At 38.1% G+C, this 17,115-nt stretch overlaps 1 protein-coding gene across 12 annotated transcripts in view; it reads left to right on the top strand.

Moving 5' to 3' along the window:
• The window catches only part of ATP7A (ATPase copper transporting alpha), a 137,621-nt gene that overhangs the window by 33,757 nt on the left and 86,749 nt on the right, over positions 1-17,115 (top strand). For 6 of the 12 annotated variants that reach the window (XM_016943569.3, XM_016943573.3, XM_024353289.3 and 3 more), the window contains one exon: positions 16,171-16,362. The exons of the other annotated variants lie outside the window; for them this stretch is intronic. The gene's annotated coding sequence lies outside the window, so the exon portion shown is untranslated. The remainder of the gene's footprint in view (positions 1-16,170; positions 16,363-17,115) is intronic. 12 annotated transcript variants of the gene reach the window in all.

Genomic DNA, 17,115 nt, shown 5'->3' on the forward strand with positions numbered 1-17,115 from the left:
ATGATGAGCCAAGAACATCCACTAATGACCAGTTGTTACATCCTTTTATCTTGATCCCTTTGAACTCATTCCAAGTTATTGTACTAACCTATTAAGCTGATTGTTCATGAAATAGAAATCAAAGCCAATTATTTCACATTTAAAGTATATATAACAACCAGTTCTTGCCAGAAAATCAGAAGAGAGGGGAAAGTCAAGAAAAATTATAAAAATACATTACAAATGAAATAAAATAACAAGGAAATGACTGACAATGAAATGTATCTTTCCATTTATTCATAGTTAATTTTGATTCTTCAATTCTTCATTGAAATTTCTGAAATATAAAAAATAAGTGTATTACCACTTCACATCCACTAGGATGGCTATTACTAAAAAAAAAAAAAAAAACCTCAGAAAATATCAAGTGTTGGCGAGAAACTGGAACTCTTGTGCATTGTTGATAAAATGTAAAATGGTCCAGTCATGGTGGAAAGCAGTATGGTGGTTCCTAAAAATATTAAATATAGAATTACCACATGATCTAGCAGCTCCACTTCTGGACGTATACCCAAAACAATTTGAAGTAGGGATTTCAACAGATATTTGTATACCAGTGTTCATTGCAGCATTATTCATAGTAGCCCAAAGGTGGCAGCAGCCCAAATGTCCATCAACAGATGAATGAATAAACACAATGCGGTATGAATATGTATATATGATATAATAGAACATTAGCTTTAAAAAGGAATGAAATTCTGACACATGATACTACATGGGTGAACTTTGAATGTGTTATGCTAAATGAAATAAGCCAGCCACAATAGGACAAATATTATATGAGTTTACTTATGTGGAGTACCTAGAGTAGTTAAAATCATAGAGATATAAAGTAGTACAGTGGTTACCAGGGTCTGAAGGGGAGGGAGAATAGGGAGTTATTTTTTAATAGGTACAAAATTTGAATTTGGGAAGATGAAAAAGTTCTGAAGACAGATGGTGGCGATGGTTGCACAACAATATGCATGTACTTAATTGCACTAAATTTTACATATAAAAATGGTTAAAATGGTAAATTTTATGTTATTGTGTATTTTACCACATTTTTTTTTTTTTTGAGACAGAGTCTTGCTCTTGTAGCCCAGACTGGAGGGCAATGGCACAATCTTGGCTCACTGCAACCTCCGTCTCCCGGGTTCAAGCGATTCTCCTGCCTCAGCCTCCTGAGTAGCTGGGATTACAGGCGCCCATCACCACACCTGGCTAATTTTTGTATTTTTAGTAGAGACGGGTTTCGCCATGTTGGCCAGGCTGGTCTCGAACTCCTGACCTCGTGATCTGCCCACCTCGGCCTCCCAAAATGCTGGGATTACAGGCATGAGCCACCAGGCCTGGCCAATTTTTTTTTTTTTTTTGCGACAGAGTTTCGCTCTTGTTGCCCAAGCTGGAGTGCAATGGTGCGATCTCAGCTCACTGCAACCTCTGTCTCCTGGGTTCAAGCGATTCTCCTGCCTCAGCCTCCTGAGTAGCTGGGATTACAGGTGTGTGCCACCACACCCAGCTAATTTTTTGTATTTTTAGTAGAAATGGGGTTTTACCATGTTAGCCAGGCTGGTTTGGAACTCCTGACCTCAGGTGATCGCCCTCTTCAGCCTCCCAGAGTGCTGGGATTACAGGCATGAGCCACCATGCCCGGCCATTTTACCACAATTTAAAAATATTTATTTATTTATTTATTTATTTATTCATTCATTCATTCAAGACGGAGTCTTGCTCTGTCACCCAGGCTGGAGTGCAGTTGCACGATCTCGACTCACTGCAAGCTCCACCTCCCAGGTTCATGCCATTCTTCTGCCTCAGCCTCCTGGAATAGCTGGGACTACAGGCGCCCATCACTACGCCCCGCTAATGTTTTTGTATTTTTAGTAGACGGGGTTTCACCGTGTTAGCCAGGAAGGTCTCGATCTCCTGACCTCGTGATCCGCCTGCCTTGGCCTCCCAAAGTGCTGGGATTACAGGCGTGAGCCACCGCGCCTGGCTAAAAAGTCTTTTAAAAAAGTGTCTGCCTTTCTCAGAAAATAGTCATTTTGCTATAGCCCATACATATTTTGAGAGAAAAGACAAATGTATAAAACTGTGTGTGAGGAAAATCATCTCTGACTTCCACTGAGTATTCTGAATGGCAGCAACTTAAAGAATAGCAGCAAAACCTAATGGACATATCCATTTATAATAGGACATTGCAGCCATGGCTTTATAGGGCAAACACTGGGGAAAATGCAATGATGGGAAGAACAAAGTGGACGTCGGTAGTTTTTTCTTCTTTGTTCTGTGATATGGTCCAGACTCTTTCCTCACAGACAATGGAAACATGGTAGAAACTCTCTACCATGGTCGGTCAGTTGAAGAAGGGAATCATAAAAATTATGTAAATATAGCCCAGTCATTTTTTTTAAACCTAAAACATGTTCATTTATTCTCCAATATTTATTTGTATTTATTTTATTTTTATTTTTATTCTGGAGACGGAGTCTTGCTTTGTCGCCCAGGCTGGAGTGCAGTGGCGTGATCTTGGCTCACTGCAACCTCTGCCTCCCGGGTTCAAGCAATTCTTCTGCCTCAGCCTCCCGAGTAGCTGGGACCACAGACGCACGCCGCCACACTCAGCTCATTGTTTGTATTTTAATAGAGACAGGGTTCACCGTGTTGCCCAGACTGGTTTCGAACTCCTGAGCTCAGGCAGTCTGCCACCTTGGCCTCCCAAAATGCTAGGATTACAGGCGTGAGCCACTGCGCCCGGCCTTATTCTCCAATATTTATATGTAGGGCCACAACCTTTTCTTTGCATGTGGGTCCTTTGGAATTCTTCCTTTCCTTCCCTGTATAAACCACACCCATATTGCTTCATTCCAGATTTCTATCTTCTAGTTTGGTTTTATTAAAATAGAGAACAAATTTAAGAGATGAGAGTTCTTTTAGGTTTTTATTATTACCCCCCAATCTCTTAAAGTCGCTTCATGTACAGCTATTTTAGCAGTAACTTTGCTACTCACCTTATTGAACATTCCTAATGCATTCAACTTTGTTTTCATAGAAAGAACAACTCTCCTTTTTGCTGTTATTTAATCAGCGTACATAATATTTAATTAAATCACTTGGCCATGAGAAGTTCAGTGGACATAAACAGCTTGAGGGCAAACACAGCTGAATTTCTATATGCCAACAATTCTACTGGTGGGAACAAGGAGTGTGCATCTAAGTACTAAGCATGCTATGGGCATCTGAATATTTTAGTGATAGAAGAGAGACCATCAGTTAACCCATTGGAGGTTGGTTAAGATAAATTTTTGCAGAGTAAAATTTGCTTTTTCTTAATATATCCTAACATTTTTCTTGTATGAAAATAGAGATCTACATCATTGTTTTTAATGGCCACATGGTATTTATTATACATGCATTAGGCTGGGTTCTTACTTGAAGACAACATAAAGCAGTTCTGACTCACTTAACCAGAAACGGAATTTATTGGTTAGGCTATTTGGATTGTTTATAGAGACAACAGAAGTCAATCACAGTCAACCAGGCTTGGAAAATAGGTAGGAACACAATGAGACTAAAACGGGCCAAGGACATGCCCCAGGAAGTCTAGTGAGGACCTCTTCACTGGCACTGGCTTTCTCAGGACTTTTGCCAGGGCCACTTCTGGCATCTTGACTGTATTGCTGCCTGTGCTGAGAATTATCTTCATCTGTCCTTGTGTATTCATGTCACTTTCTCATGATTCAAAATCCTGGGCAGAAGTGTCTGACTAGCCAAGTCTAGAATCATTTAGAAGCATCTCAGCTTCAAGGGGACAGGGAAAAGGAATATCTGTCTCCTCCCTTCTCCCTTCCTCCCACAACACACATGCTTTGGCTTTAATAATGGGAGCCAGGGTTGTACTGTTTATTTCTAAGACGCTTGCGGTGGGGGCATTTTCTTGGCATGGGATGTGTGTTTGAATGCTGGGTAGCCAAAAATATGACAGGTGTTACACTGTGATGCACTAGAGTTTATTTAATTAATATCCTATTATAAAAAATTTAGATCGTTTCCAGTTTTGTTCTGTTTTAAGCCACATAGTAATGGACACATGTGAGCAATCTACTGGGGGAATGAGGTATCTTAGCTGTTTTAATTAATTATTTTAATTTTTAATTTTAGCTGTTTTAATTTAGATTTTAAAAGTTATTAGTGAGGTGGAGTAACTTCATGTGTATTGGCATTTTGGTTTTCTTAGTTTGTCAATTGTCTGGCATATATATTTTTTGAGATATAATTTAACATACCATAAATTCATTAATAAAAAAATGTCATCCAGGCGCAGTGGCTCACGCCTGTAATCCCAGCATTTTGGGAGGCCGAGGCAGGCAGATCACAAGGTCAGGAGATCGAGACCATCCTGGCCAACATGGTGAAACCCTGTCTCTACTAAAAATACAAAAATTAGCCCAGTGTGGAGGCGCATGCATATAGTCCCAGCTACTTGGGAGGCTGAGGCAGGAGAATCACTTGAACTGTGGAGGTTGCAGTGAGCCAAGATCACGCCACTGCACTCCAGCCTGGTAACAGAGTGAGATTCTGTCTCAAAAAAGAAAAAAATTAAAAAAAATTTTAAAAAGTCAAATTCAGCGATTTCTAGTATGTTCACAGACTTGTGCAACTATCATCACTATCTAATTACAGAATATTTTTATTAATACAAAAAGAAACTCCATGCATATGTTTTTGCAGTTTGTTTACATGGTGGTTTTTGCCACACAAAATTTTAAAAGTTTCATTTAATTACATTTTAATCTCTTTTCCTTTACAGTTTCTGTTTTGGCTTATGCTTAGAAATGCTTTCCCAACCCAATGTTTTGTTGTTGTTAGGTAATGCTTATTTTTATATTTTCCTGGTATTTTTTACTTTTTATTTTTACATCTTGTTCTTTAACTTGGAATTAATTTATAGATTGTAAGATGGTTTCTAAAAATGTTCACAATTATTAAATGGTTAGCGTATTATCCCAGCACTACTTACTGATTTTCTCAGTGATTTGAATTGCTGCCCTTGTTATATACTGAATTCTTATATACACACATATGTACGTTTCTGGAACTTTCTGTTCTGTTGCAAGGATCTTTCTATTCTGACATCGGCACAAGACCTTTTTTTTTTTTTTTGAGATGGAGTCTCGCTCTGTCACCCAGGCTGGAGTGCCATGGTGCAATCTTGGCTCACTGCACCCTCTGCCTCCCAGGTTCAAGTGATTCTCCTGCCTCAGCCTTCCAAGTAGCTTGGACTACAAGCATGCACCACCATGCCCAGCTAATTTTTGTATTTTTTTAGTAGAGACGGGTTTCGCCATGTTGGCCAGGCTGGTCTCAAACTCCTGACCTCAGGTGATCCGCCTGCCTTGGCCTCCCGAAGTGCTGGGATTATAGGCGTGAGCCACTGTGCCTGGCCAATACTTTTTTTAATAGACAATTTTTTAGAGTAATTTTAGGTCCACAGCAAAAGTGAGCAGAAGGTACAGTATGTAGCCTTTTCAGATTGGCTTCTTTCACTTAGTAATGCACATATAAGTTTCCTCCAAGTTTTTTTATGAATAGCTCATCTTTAATGTGTGTGCTGAATAATATTTGATTGCCTTGCTGCACCACAGTTTATTTATCCATTCACCTACTAAAGGGTATCTTGGTTGCTTCCAAGTGTCAGCAATTATGAATAAAGTTGCTGTAAACATCTGTGTGCAGTTTTGGTGTAGACATAAGTTTTCAACTCTTGTGGGCAAATACCAAGGAGTGCAATTGCTGGATTGTATGGTAAATTATATTTAGTTTTGTAAGTAACTGCCCAACTGTCTTCCAAAGTGGCTGTACTATTTTGCATTTCCACTAGCATTAAATGAGCATTCCTATTGCTCCACATCCTCTTTAGCATTTGGTGTTGTCAGTGTTCTGGATTTTGGCCATTCTACTAATAATAGATATGTAGTAGTGTCTCATCATTGTTTTAATTTGCATTTCCCTGATGATGTATGATGTGGGGCATCTTTTCATATGCTTATATATTATCTGTATATCTTCTTTGGTGAATTGTCTTTTAAGGTCCTTAGCCCATAACATCAGGTTGTTTTCTTAGCACAAGACTTTTTAATAATTAAAACTTTTAAAGACTCTTTAATGTCTGGTTGGGTAATTAGCATTTAGCATCATTATTTTTTAGTAATGACTTTTATAAAATTAATGGTATACTTGAAATGTTTGGCCAAACTGAGTTGTCCTTTTCAGCCTCACCAAACTTTTATTGTTTTCTTGTAGTTTATTCTTAACAAGTTATGATAAATATAAAATAAGTGTTTTTTCTTTTTCCTTTTTTTTTTTTTTTGATAGTCTTGCTCTGTTGTCCAGGCTGGAGTGCAGTGGCATGATCTTGGCTCATTGCAACCTCTGCCTCCTGGGCTCAAGCCGTCCTCCCACCTAAGCCTCCTGAGTAGCTGGGACTACAGGAGTGTGCCACCGTGCTCAGCTAATTTTTGCATTTTTTGTGGAGACACGGTTTCACTATGTTTCCCAGGCTGATCTCGAACTCCTGGGCTCAAGCAATCCGCCCATCTCGACCTCCCAAAGTGCTGGGATTACAGGTGTGAGCCACCATGTCTAGCCTGTTTTTTCAACTTATTCTACATAAGTGGTTAAATACTGACAGTTATTTTCGTTTTCATAGGCATTTAATGTTTTCGCATTTGTTGGTTTTGGCACTATTTTGTCTTAGAAGTAAATTTGTCTTAGAAGAAAGCAATAACATTACAGGCAGTTCTTGATTTAGACATAGATTGTGTCTGACAAGTTGAATCAGGTGATTTAAAAATAAATTTTCTTTTCTTAATATTTTTATATTCGGGGGTACATGTGCTTGTTTGTTACATGGGTATTACATGTGTAATCAGGTGATTGTTTTGATGAGGGAGAGGAGGCATTCCAATCACCAAATAGCCTTCATAGACTCAAAGATTCCTGCACCAAGACCATATTTAACACATAACATTGTTGAAAAGTAGCTGACTCATTTGTAATTTCAAGTAGTTGAATTCTACTTCCCCCTACCTTCCTGAGATAATGATAGCTGCCTTGCAAGAAAAGTTCCACACACACTAAAAACATGTTTCTACCTTTTGTCTATTATTGACATGGCAGCAGTTGCTTAGCCCCTGTTGGAAAGGCACATATATACTTGAGGCATATTTCTCACTTTTGGGGAACCTGTCTCTACCTGTGTTTATTGCAGGGTATTGGTATTTTTCAAGCATTCTCTCCACACCACTCTCACCTTTGGCTGGTTTTACTTTATGACTTTTGCACACATTGCCCTGTTAAGTTAATCCTTTTGAGGTTATTGTTAGCTTTGGACTCCAGCCTGAATTGGCTGTATGAACATAGACAAGTCTCAGCTTTAGCTTCCTTAATTTTAAAAGGAGGTTATGATTCTATTTACGTAGCAGGATTGGTGTGAGACGCATGCAGTGCTATAGGAATCTGAAGCATCTGTATTGTTATCATAGGACAACTTATTTGTAGAGATGCTATGACTACTCTAGGAGTCACAAAAATGACCAGTGAAGTACATTGCCTTTTAATTTGAATGTTCTGTTCTTTTTTGACCTTATTACTGTGTTTAAGTATTACTACCTAATCTTTTAGGAATGGTCAAATAAAAAAAACTGTTATTTATTTTATTTTTTTTCCTGAGATGGAGTCTCACTCTGTCGCCCAGGCTGGGGTGCAGTGGTGTGATTTCAGCTCACTGCAACCTCTGCCTCCCGGGTTCAAGCGATTCTTCTGCCTCTGCCTCACTCTCCGAGTAGCTGGATTGCAGGCGTGTGCCACCATGCCCTGCTAATTTTTGTATTTTTAGTAGAGACGGGATTTCACCATATTGGCCAGGCTGGTCTCGAACTCCTGACCTCATTATCTGCCCACCTTGGCCTCCCAAAGTTCTAGGATTACAGGCGTGAGCAACTGTGCCTGGCAAACATACACCTGCCTACTTCAGTTGTTTCATCTGGAATCTTAGTCCTCTGTTTATATAATACTGGTTGTTTGATGAAAGAAATTAGACACTCAGTATTTTGGAAACAAGTTAAGTAATAAGATTAATTTTCATTTTAAAGGTTTATACAATTTAAAAGAAAAGGATGAATTATATAAAATAATAGAGAAGCTAATGCTTTCCCCTTTTGTTTTCATTTTAGAATGTGGTAGCAATTTTAAATAAAAGCGAATGGGTAGGAAAAAAATTAATTGATCTGGAAATACTATATAGAGACCTTGAAGGCAACTAGTTGATTGTTATTTGCATAGCTAGAAATCATCTATTTATTTAATAAAATAAGCACGTTTTTATAGCCTTGATATAATAAAATGGGTTATTTGGGCTTTTTATATATATGAATTTATCATTGGTCTTACTTATTGAATTATTTCAGTTTCAGTAACTTTTCTCTTAATTTCTACATACTTCGTATTTTTTTTTCTTTTTCATTTCCCATTAAAATGAGTTGGCTTTATGAGATGAAATAATTTAGGCCTACAATGAGTATAGGTAGTCCTATGACATACCTGTGTATTTACTACCCAGCCTAAGAAGTTAAACATTAAATATATAGCTGCATTTCCCCTTTGTGCTCCTCTCAAGTCACTCCTCTCCCCCTCTCCCCTCAATCTGTTGAATTTGGAGTTTATCATGTCTGTGCACATTTTTATATTTTTACTATCACAACTATATATGTGTGCATACAAAAACAATGTATAACATTGTTTTATGTTTTTAAACCTTTGTATCCTTTTTTTGGACATAACATCAACATTTTATTTTATTTTTTATTCATAAGCATTGTTTTCTTTTGTCTTGCATATTTTAAAATGTATTAGATGGTATCAAACTATCACTTTGTCATTTGCATTTTTCTTAGAACATTGTTTTCTTAGAACAATGTTTCTTAGAACATTTTTCTTAGAACATTGTTTTCTTAGAACATGCATTTATGTATCAACATATATTGATACATAAAAATACTTCTAGTTCATTCGTTTTTAAAATTATTTTGTGGCACATTATAATTATTCATATTTATGGGGTACAATTTGATGTTTTGATACATCTACATGTTGTACAATGATCAAATCAGGGTATTTAGCATATCTATCACCTCATACATTTATCAGTGCTTTGTGATGAGAACATTCAAAAGCCTCTCATCCAGCTATTTTGTAATGTACAATACCTTACTGTTAACAATCCTCAACCTACTGTGCAATAAAAACACCAGAACTTATTCCTTCTATCTAAATGTGACCTTGTAGCCATTTACCAGACTCTTTCCATCCTTCCCTCCCCAGTCTCTGGTAACCACTGTTCTACTCTATGACATCAACCATTTTTTTTTTTTTTTGAAATTCCACATGAGCAAGATCATGTGGTATTTGTCTTTCTGTGTCTGGCTTATTTCACTTAACATGATGTCTTCCAGGTCCATCCATGTTGTCACAGATGGCAGAATTTTATTCTTTTTTATGGCTGAATAGTATTCCATGTATATATATACACCACATTTTGTTTATGCATTTATCCATTGTCGGACATGGATTGATTCCATATTTTGGCTATTGCAAATACTGCTGCAATAAACATGGCAATGCAGATAATCTCTTCAACATACCAATTTCATTTCCTTTGAATAAATACCCAGTAGTGGGATTGCTGGATCATATGGTAGTTCAATTTTCAATTTTTTGAGGAATCACCATACTGTTTCCCATAGTGGCTATACTAATTTACAATCCCACCAACTGTGTATAAGGGTTCCCTTTTCTCCATATCGTCACCACCCCTCTTTTCTTTTGTTATTTTGATAATAACTGGAGTGAGTTGGTATCTCCTTGTGGTTTTCATTTGCATTTTCCTGGTGATCAGTGGTATGGATTGCATCTGTGTCCTGGCCAAATCTCATGTTGAAATGTAATCCCCAGTGTTGGAGGTGGAGCCTAGTGGGAAGTGTTTGGAACATGGAGGCATATCCCTCATTAATGGCTTTGCACTATCCCCTTGGTGATGAGTGAGTTCACATGAGATCTGGTTGTTTAAAAGTGTGTGGCACCTCCCATTCTGTCTCTCTTGCTCCCACATCACCTTCCACCATGAACAAAAGCTCCTTGAGGCTTCACTGGAAGCTGAGCAGATACTGACACCATACTTGTACAGCCTGCAGAACTGTGAGTCAATTAAACCTTTTTTCTTTATCAATTACCCAGTCTCAGTTATTTCTTTCTTTCTTTCTTTCTTTTTTTTTTTTAACTGACACAGGGTCTTGCTCTTTCACCTAGTCTGGAGTGCAGTGGCCCAGTCACAGCTCACTACAGCCTTGACCTCCTGGGCTTACGTGATCCTCCCACCTCAGCCCCCAGGTAGCTGGGAATACAGGTGTGTGCCACTACACCTGGCTAATTTTTGTATTTTTTGTAGAGGCTGAGTTTTGCCATGTTGCCCAGGCTTGTCTCAAACTCCAGGGCTCAAGCATTCTGCCTGCTTTGGCATCCCAAAGTGGTGGGATTACAGGTGTGAGCCACTGCGCCTGGCCAGGTATTTCTTTATAGCAATATAAGAGCAGCCTAACACAATTAGTGATGTTGAGTGTTTTTTCATGTGCTTGTTGGGTATTTGTATGTCTTCTTTTGAGAAATGTCTATTAAAGTCTTTTGGTCATTTTTAAAAAAATTTATTATTATTATACTTTAAGTTTTAGGGTACATGTGCACAACGTGCAGGTTTGTTACATATGTATACATGTGCCATGTTGGTGTGCTGCACCCATTAACTCGTCATTGGAAACAATTAACAAAGTAAAGAGACAATCTACAGAATGGGAGAAAATATTTACAAACTATACATTTATCAAGGGGTTAATATCCAGAATATATAAAGAACTTAATGACCACAAAATAACCTGACTAAAAAATGACCAAATGACGAGTCTTATTTTGTGGTTGTTAAGTTCTTTATATATTCTGGATATTAACCCCTTGATAAATGTATAGTTTGTAAATATTTTCTCCCATTCTGTAGATTGTCTCTTTACTTTGTTAATTGTTTCCTTTGCTGTGTAAAAGCTTTTCAGTTTTATGTAATCTCATTTGTCTACTTTTGCTTTTGTTGTCTGTGCTTTTGAGGTCCACTCAAAACTTCCTTGCTAAGCCCAATGCTGTAAAGCATTTCCTGCATGTTTTTTTTAGTAGTTTCATAGTTTCAGATTTTATATTTAAGCATTTAATCCATTTTGAGTAGATTTTTGTATATGGTGAGAGGTAGGGGTCTAGTCTCATTTTTCTGCATGTGGCTATTCAGTTTTCTCAGCACCACTTATTGAAGAGAGCAGTGTGTGTTTGTTATGGTTTGGATGTTTGTCCTTTCCAAATCTCATGTTGAAATGTGATTCCCAGTGTTGGAGGTGGGACTTGTGGGAGGCGATTGAATCATAGGGGAAGATCCTTCATGACGGGTTTGGCACCATCTCCTTGGTGATAAGCAAGATATGGTGGGGGTTTTTGTTTGTTTGTTTTTGTTTGTTTGTTAGTTTGTTTTTCACCATCTCTTACAGGAAGGAGAAATCTGGTTGTTTAAAAGATTCTGGTGCCTCCCCCTGTCTCTCTTGCTCATTCTCTTGCCATGTGACATGCTGGCATACCTTCGCTTTCTGCCATAATTGTAAGCTTCCTGAGGCCCTCACAAGAAGCAAATGCCAGCATCATGCTTCTGTATAGCCTGTACAACCATGAGCCCAAATAAATTCTCTTTTCTTTATAAATTGCCCAGTCTCAGGTATTTCCTTATAGTGATGCAAAAATGGACTAACAGTGTTCTTAGCACCTTTTTTTGAAAATCAGATGGCTGTAGGTGCATGAATTTATTTTAGGGCTCTATTCTGTTCCATTGTGTATGTGCCTGTTTTTATACCAATACTATGCTGCTTTGATTACTATAGCCTTGTAGTATATTTTCAAGTCAGGTAGTGTGATGCCTCCAGCCTTGTTCTTTTTGCTTCAGATTGCTTTGGCTATCTGGGGACTTTTGTCATTCCATATGAATTTTAGGGTAGTTTTTTCCTATGTGAAGACTGTCATTGATATTTTTATAGGGATTGCATTAAGTCTATAGATTGCTTTGGGTAGTATGGCCATTTTAACAATATTAATTCTTCCAATCCATGAACATGGGATAGCTTTTCATTTGTTTATGTCTTCTTCAATTTCTTTCATCAATGTTTTATAGTTTTTTTTTTTTTTTTTTTTTTTTGGAGACAGAGTCTCACTCTGTCACCCAGGCTGGAATGCAATGGCATGATCTCAGCTCACTGCAACCTCTGCCTCCAGGGTTCAAGTGATTCTTCTGCCTCAGCCTCCCAAGTAGCTAGGATTACAGGTGTGCACCATCATGCTCAGCTAATTTTGTATTTTTAGTAGTGATAGGGTTTCTCCATGTTGGCCAGGCTGGTCTCGAACTCCTGACCTCGGGTGATCTGCTCCCCTCGGCCTCCCAAGGTGCTGGGATTACAGGTGTGAGCCAACGCACCCAGCCAGTGTTTTATAGCTTTTAGTGTAGAGATCTTTCACCTCCTTGGTTAAGTTTATTCCTAAGTATCTTTTTTTTGTGTAGCAATTGTAAATGGAATTTTTTTTTCAGGTGGTTTGCTATTAGCATATAGAAACACTACTGATTTTAATAAGTTGATTTTGTATCCTGTGACTTACTGAATTTATTTTTTAGTTCTGTTTTTTAGTAGATTCTTTAGGGTTTTCTGTATATAAGATCATGCCACCTGCAAACAGGGACAATCTGACTTTCTTCTGAAACTTTTTTTTCTAAACTATGTTAATGGGATTTATCCCTGTTGCTACTTGCAGCTCTACTTCAAGCTTTCTCATTCTCAGTGCTATAGACATTTGGGGCCAGATCATTCTTTGTTGTGAGGGGCTTTCTTGTCCATTACAGGATAATTGGCAGTATCCATGGCCTCTATGCACTAGATGCCAGTAGTACTCCCTTGCTGCACTCTGAGTTGTGACAACCAAAAGCGTCTCCAGACATTTTGAAATGTCCTATTGGTGGTGACATCACCCCTTCTCTCAGTGAGAATCACATTTCTAGTTCATTCATTTTAACTTCTATATTATGTTTCATTATAAATATACCACAACCAATTTTTTCATTTCCTTGTTGATGGACATCTAGATTATTTCCAAAGTTTTAACTATTAGCAACATTGTTGCAATGAGCATTTTTGTTCTTGTTTCCTTGTGCACATGTGTGAGACTCTGTCTAAGGTACTATGCTTAGGAGAGAAAATGTTGAGTTTTAATATATGCATATTTTCAACTCTACCAGCTATCATGAAGCAGTTTCCATAATTGTACTAATTTATACTCTAACCAACGGAACAAGAGAGATCCTGTTTCTCCATATCCTCACCAACACTTGGTATTGTCAGATTTTGAGATTTTTATCTACCTGATGGAGGTACATTATATTCCTTGATTACCACAAGGATCACAAATTGTGCAGATAGAGTTGTATCCAAAAAAGGATTAAGGCTGGGCGTGGTGGCTCATGCCTGTAATCCCAGCACTTTGGGAGGTTGAGGCGGGTGGACCACTTGAGGTCAGGAGTTCGAGATCAGCCTGGCCAACATGGTGAAACCCCATATCTACTAAAAATACAAAAATTACCTGGGGCCTGGTGGCATGTGCTTTTAGTCCCAGCTACTCAGGAGGCTGAGGCAGGAGAATCACTTGAACCTGGGAGGTGGAGGTTGCAGTGAGCTGAGACTGCTCCACTGCACTCCCGCCTGAGCGACAGAGCAAGATTCTGTCTCAAGAAACAAAAACAAAAGCAACAGCAAAACAAAACAAAACAAAACCCCAAAAAAGAATTAAATCTTACTGCATGATTATTGAGAATACAGGAGCCTTTCCCAAATTATAAGTGCTGATTATTTTAGGGGAATTTTAGAATGATGTTTGAGCTTCTGTGACCAGCTTTAAGAAGTGGTTTTGAACAATCAGACTTCATATGTGCCATGTTTTCTACTCAATTTCTGTAGTTTCTATTTCCAAACCAGAGATGATCATCTAGTCATAATATTGTTCTTCATCTTAGAAAATGATATTACTGATGGTGATTACCATCTCTACTTAGGGAATGGCTCAAAATATATTAATAACTTGAAGTTATTTCCCTCAGTGTTGTTGGATGCTTTTGTTCTCAGAGTCACTCATCACTAACAGCTGGATGCCAAATTTGTCTCTTTGATACTGTCGTTTCCCAGAAGCCTACATTTTTTTTCCATACTATATGAAACTGTTTATGATCTTACTCTGTTTTCTGAGTCATTTTGCTAAATGCAGTAGGATGTTACAAAAGATATTCCTGGTTTTGTACCTACCTTTAAGACATTTAAAATGAAAACGATGGACATAACATATATAACAAAGTCAATTAGAGTTGTGTGTATATGTAATAAACTAGTGAGAGTGAGATGGAATTCCTCCAAGGTTTCATGTGTAAAGTCCAATTTAAGTAGAGTTTTGAAAAAAAACAATGCAGGTGAATTACGAAAGCGAAAGAAATATGTATTCAGAATTGATATGACTTAAATTAAGATATAGTGGGAAAAGTGGCTTAATTAGTATAATTTTTGTTTGTGCTCACACATTGTGGACTCCTCAATACTTACTTCCTGGGTGAATTATCCAGTGCCTTTCTGCCTGACTGATCTCTCTCAGTTCCTCAGTAAGCCTGAGAGTTAGTCCAGTGCTTTGGTCTGGGACATACCCCATGATAAAACTGTATTTCAGTCTTACATTCCTAAACAGGTAAACTAGCCTTCACCTACCAAAGGTATTGTATTCTAAAAGTTTGTTGCCAATTCTGTTTGTTGAATTTGATGTTTTCCCATAAAACGATTTAGTCAACTTTGGTAATCTTGCAAGATCAGCCCTCAAAAGCCCCATTTGACCCATAAGATACAGGAGCAAGTCTGAGTTCTGTTTTCTGGAGGTAGACAGCCAAAGCTATAAGAAGAATAAGGAAGAGTTTCCTTTTTTAGGCTCAGGACTATCCTTAGATAAAATTTTGATAGGATCTGTTTGTTTTAGACATTCTTCTACTTCCATTTTTATACCCTTGTACTGCTTCCCACTGACTCCTCCTGGGCTCCTAATACCTTCATGCTTGCCTTAAGTACTCCATCCTGGACTCGCCACCTGAACTCATCCTATTTGTCCTTTGCTCCCAAACTTGCCTTTCCTGTCCTATCTGGGCTTTTGTTCTCTTGTAGTAACTGACCTTATGTAGGTATTAAGAGATATAATTCCAACTATCATCCCCCTGATTATCAAAAAAGAGTTTATATTTTAAAAAGAAGATACACTGGATGTTAAGACAACTGACCTTCAAAAAGTCACTTCATGGGGGAAAAGAGATATGGAAGGAGCTATTCTAGATTAAATGAGACAAAACAGACATAAAACCAAATGCAATGTGTGAACCTTGTGAGGGTCCTGAATAGTAAAATTGGACTTCTTCAGACTTGAAAACTTGTACACAAAAGGACACTATCAAGAGAATGGAGGATTTGGGTACAAGCGGTTGAAAGATGGTTTGGCTGCTCTGGTCGGATTCTGCCGTCCCAGTGAGGCTGGAAAATAGGGTCTAGAGGCAGGAACATAAGGCTGATTCACACTTCAGCTATGACAGGAAATATCCTCTCATAGAGCATAGGCCAAGTAAATGATTTTGTAACTTTACTTCATCCTCTCCTTTTACATAGGGTGTACTCCAAGTAGAGGGTATTTAAACTCAAAAAAACTCTGTAAGAGGGCCTTTTGAGCCCCTGTGCTCAGGCCTGCTCCCATACTGTGGAGTGTACTTTCATTTTCAACAAATCCCTTCATTCCTTCCTTGCTTTGTTTGTGCGTTTTGTCCAATTCTTTGTTTAAGACGCCAAGAACCTGGACACCCTCCACTGTTAACACCAGCCCTTCCCTGTGGCTGACCCTGAGGTGTTATGAGTTTCTTCACAGCCCTACTTCCTCTCTCTTCTCCCTCATTTTCAGACCCTTCTTCAGCATCTTCCCTGGGCATTGCTGTGAGTTTAGGCCGGCCCGTTTTGAGCAGGAGCAGCAGCGGAACAGTAGACCTGCTGGAGGAAGTGGGGCTGCAGATCAGAGACACAGCATTTTCGTCAACCAAACTTCTTGAAGCCATATCTACAGTATCAGCTCAAGTGGAAGAGCTTGCCGTCAAATGTACGGAAAATGCACGTTTCCTTAAAACATGATGGAACCTCTTGAAAGAATGCTGTGATTCTTGGAAACCTGACAATTGATTTGGCATACTTAGCTCTTTGATAGTGACTGTGTAATAATTCATACTTCCTCATATATGATCATTTCACATGTGCCACATATATAGGATAATATCTAACAGTTCTCTATATCTTCAGAATGAAGTTTTTCTTGGCTTTCTTGACCTTTGTAAAAGCAGAATACTGATTCTATTTTTGATGTTGATCAGTACTTGTTTATTCTTACACTTTCTGCCCTTCAAACTTTCATAAAATCCTTTACAAAATTTAATTTTATCAGTAGATAGTTAATATTAATTGTGCCACAGTGCTACCAGTAGCAAACTAAGTGGACCATTATTTGTTTTACAGTAAGATGCCAAGCATGGCAGAATTAGAAGTTGAGCTTCATCTTATGGACCAAGGGAGATAACTTTAAGGTTCCAGCTCCATTAGGCTAAGTTCTCTAGGCAAATGATTGTCTTACTTACTTCGATATCCCCAGCACCTAAAACAGTGTCACATAGCATTCACTAAATGTTTATTGAAAAGAAGAGTTGATTAACATAATACAAAGCTATTTTTTCTTCCTGTATTTAGCAGGAAGACTATAATTGTTTCTCTAAAAATGTATGAATCAGGACTTTGTTGACTTGAAGGAAAATGTTATCTTTTTCACAGAGATTTTAACTTTGATGATAGCTTTTAAAAACAT

This window comes from Pan troglodytes, chromosome X, assembly GCF_028858775.2.
Source record: "Pan troglodytes isolate AG18354 chromosome X, NHGRI_mPanTro3-v2.0_pri, whole genome shotgun sequence".
Classification (NCBI taxonomy): Eukaryota; Metazoa; Chordata; class Mammalia; order Primates; family Hominidae; genus Pan; species Pan troglodytes.